The sequence below is a fragment of the Echiichthys vipera genome (genome assembly GCF_963691815.1).
Source record: "Echiichthys vipera genome assembly, chromosome: 6".
Lineage (NCBI taxonomy): Eukaryota > Metazoa > Chordata > Actinopteri > Perciformes > Trachinidae > Echiichthys > Echiichthys vipera.
The window spans coordinates 31,506,126-31,510,490 of NC_139831.1; positions in this window are offsets into that span (position 1 = coordinate 31,506,126).

Below are 4,365 nucleotides of genomic sequence, written 5' to 3' on the forward strand. Positions count from 1 at the left end.
ATGTGATTAATTAGTATTATGACCCCGTAATTTGTCACAATACATGGTTGAAATATTGCAAATATATAGAAATGTTTCACAACTATTATAATACAACCTACCTGTATAAATTGCATTGTTACTTAACCTGATCTTTCCTGAGTCTCTTTTTGAGGTTCCTGCTCGAAAATGACATGCTCAGAATAAATAGGGTATATATCTGTAATTACAAGCTTTATGTGCATTATCTTGGTATTACAATAAATTGAACACTTGTGAGATTCCATCAGAAGTGCAAGCAGCACTATTAATGCAACGGTGTCAGAGTAAATGCAGATGGAACACAGCATAAATGGAAGAATTTCTTCCCTCGCCTAAAAAAAAATGTAATTTTATATAACTATCCCTTTGAAAATAATGCCACAGTAGCCAAAACACTCAATAAAGCCATGAAACAAAATTTGGACATCACCTGTAAGAAGTTTGATGCTGCTGTAATAAAGCAGAGAAAAATTATAGAGGTTTTAGTAAAGAAATATATAGGCGTCCTCATGTTTGGCACAATTTGTCACCATTAGTGCCATTTGAGATTTCTTAGGTACCAAGTTGTAAAATTCATTTAATTTCATTAAAATGTCATTATGGGTCTAAGAACAGTTTTTGAAGAAAAAATATATACATATCCCCCCTCTCTGGCCTTTTCGGGATGTCATTTGCAGATGATTGTGGGAACCGTTTTTTCTAATGGTCCCACAGCAGGCAATGTGTTTTTTGTGCAGATCTGTGAAGAGATCAGGACTGGTGTAAAAGTTGTCTACATATAAAATGTAGCCACCACCAAGCACAGAATAAGGCAGTAAGTCCACAACGGAGGAATAGCTCAGACCATGAGCTGTGTTGACATTACTCCTGTCACTCTTCCCCGCATACACAGAAAAGTTCCATGTGTGGCCTGTAGCAGAGTCAGCAAGTACAAACAGTTTATAGCCCCACTTAGTAGGCTTGTCCCTCATGTACTGTTTCTTGCTGATCCGAGCCTTTGCAACAACCATTCTCTCATCAATACAAATGTTTTGAGAAGGCTGGAAATGAGCTTTGCAAGCTGCGGCGATGTTGATGTACAGGGGTCTTATTTTGAAGAGTCGATCGTAATCCGGAGTGGGTTTTTTTGTGATCGTTGTCCTCATCTTCTTTTGGGTTGCTGAGGTGCAACGACCACAAAATTGTTTCAAATCGGCCACGGGACATCTTCTCGTGAGGGAAGTGAAGGTTATATGGCCATTGATTCCTCCAATAGTCTCCTCTGTGGTGGACATGCACAAGGCCAGTGAAGACAATGATGCACAAAACATGTAGAAGTCTTTCACAGTCAGTCTTCTACGTGAACTTTCTGCCAGCGGCAATCCTCCTAGCTGCATTAGTATTGGTGTTGTCAATAATTGTCCTGACAACAGATGCACTGAAAAACAACTGGAAGAGTGACAGGGGGGGGGGGGGGTCCATGTTGCTGTAATGTCAAACGTGGGACCGGGATTCCGGACTGGCATGAACCTGAGGCAGTCAGGGTTTTGGTCTCCCTCCTCTCAACTGTGCCACCTTTCTCCACCCTGTGGCTGGGCTGGAGTGGGGGGAGGTGGAGGTGGACCAGAAGCACCTTGGGAGCCAGAGGTCCCTGGGTGCTCATTTTCATCCTCTCTGTTGACATAAACGTAGACAATATTTGTATATATTGACCTACAACTGCACTAGGGTATTGAACAAAAATACCCCCCCCCCCCGTATACATAATCGAGGTAATATAACCATGTCGCCGGGTCACATATAATGCCCGGGCTTTGTTTACAAGAAGAAATAAAGGTCGGCACCAGAGTGAAGACATAACACCGCATTTCACAAAAAAATATTTCTGTATATGTATAAGTACAATTGAGTTTATGTACCTTGAATCAGAGTGCTCCGGTTGTATCAGGTGGTCCTCCAGAGCAATATTTGCCCCACTGTCCGGAAATATCAACGTCAAAGCTTCTTCGGTGTTGTATTTGCCCTTACCGCTTGACATTTTGTCAAGAAGATAAAATACACAAAAGCAGCAGAACAGCTAGTGTCAGTCCGTATATTCTTGCGTCAATCTAGCCTCCAGTGTGTCACTGTGCGTCATAACCTTTTAGCGCGACAGAGCCCCTTTGTCCTTACGCACGGCAATACCTTCCGTCCCCATTGGTCAATTTTGAAGCATGACACCTAGTTGGAATCGTAGGAACCAATAGAATCAAGTTCTAAGCATTGTTTTCAGTTAAACCACACGACTAGAGAATCACAAAGCGATAAGGATGAGCGATACTACATGACGGACAAGCGCTTTGACCCAATCAGAGCCTTTGAAAAGTAGGCTAAGCATGTCAAAGAAACCAGAAAGACCTCCAAGCATGCTGGGAGATGTAGTCCTTCCATTTCAGCAGTTCTTATTTCTGTGGATTAAACTTTTTGCTGTGATACTACAAAGGTAAGACAGCATTTCTGGTTTTGTTTTTCAAATGCGCTTGTTGTTTTCTGTCATAATTGGCTGCTGGATCAGTGAAACTTGGTCGTAGAGGGATAAAAATAGTATTGTTGGAACGTGTGGAGACTCTGCTATGGAGTGAATGCAGTAAAATCTTGCTGACATCAGAGCAGCCACTGCGCCAGTTTTCGCCTCGCATTGTTTGATCGCTCGGTGTTGTAACTGTGTTTGTTGGTCATATGAATGGTTTATATGAGCGTGTAGAAGAGATTCTTAGCTTTCTGTGGGTACCTGTTATGCTGTACAATGTTATGGTTAAAATGAAAACCACTTTTGTACTTTAAGAAAACTGTTGTGCAGCACAACAGTTTTGACTCACCAGGCATGACAAGGTGACCAAAAAACTTGAACCTGCGTAACTCCCTGTTAAAATAATGCATTAGTTTAAATGCACCTACTTACTCCATCGCTGCTAGAAGGCAAAGCAAGTTAATTGCATCTCATCTCATCTTCAACCACTTATCCGGGGTCGGGTCGCGGGGGCAGCAGCTTTATAAAGCACAATTCATACACAATTGGTTAGCTTCCAGCAGATTTCCATACAATTCAATTCAATTCAATTCAATTCAATTCAATTTTATTTATAGTGTCAAATCATAACCAAAGTTATCTCAGGACACTTTACAGAGTAGGTAAAGACCCAACAATTCCCCCATAGAGTACGGTGGCAACGAAAACCTTCCCTATAACAGGCAGGAACGTCGGACAGACCCAGCTCTGTGGAGGACGGTCATCTGTCTTGACCGGTTGGGGAGGAAGAAAAGGAGAGAGAAAGAGAGAAACACAAAGATAGACAAAAGACAGAGAGACTGACACACTTCCAGAGATGCAAGCAGCCAGCGAGTAACAGTAACTATAACAATATCTATAGTAATGTGAACATGACCCACATGTTATGGCAGTCTGCATAGCAGAACAGCAGGAACACGCACATCCAAGGTGACAGAACATGAAAATGAAAATAATTATGACAAAATGATGACAGTGATCTAAGGTCTAGTATGTACTCCTGAAACATAAGAGAGTTCTTTTGGTCCTGTGCCATTTACTGATTTATTAACAAGCAGCTGTTCTTTACTTACTGATGTCAGCGTTAGAGCTTAAGGTCGCACTCACACTGTCCATCCAGAAAAAAGGAGGGACTATGCGCGGACATTTAAAACAATGGCGGTGAAAGGTTCACGTTGGTGTGATGCGGAGGTGGAGTGTTTACTGCAGATTTGGTCGGATGAAAATATTCAAAAACGGACAAGACGCACAAAAAACTCAGAGGTCGCGATGACGTCAATCAATGCGTGTGACATGTTACGGTGTGATGACTTATAGGCAGCAAGAAGCATTTGCGCGAGACCCAGGTAGTGTGATTACAAACGGGCCTGGCCCGCGGGGAGAGAGGGAGGGAGGGACAAGTACCCTAAAGCACGGGGCACGGTACGGACGGACAGTGTGAGTGCGCCCTAAGTGTCAGGGTAAACGGCTCAGTGTCTGGCAGCTAAACTCTAGCAGCTACATTTTGAACAAACTGAAGCATTTTGATCTTTGTAAGAATACCTGTGGCTGTGATCACCTTCACAGGATATATAGGCATGATTGAGTTTTTCTAAGCCATTTCTAAATCCTGTTTTGACAAAAGGCTTCTAAGTTAATGTATTTATATGTGTATATATATGTTCCTAAGATAGTAAAAAGATAGTTTTTCTCTTCTTTGGTTCTCAATTTTTTCTCAAAACTACTTGTTCCATTTTCACAATATTGTGTCACTGGTGTATATTAAAAAGCACTTTCTCATTTCTTTGAACAAGTTGCAAATGGTACATCCATGCAAA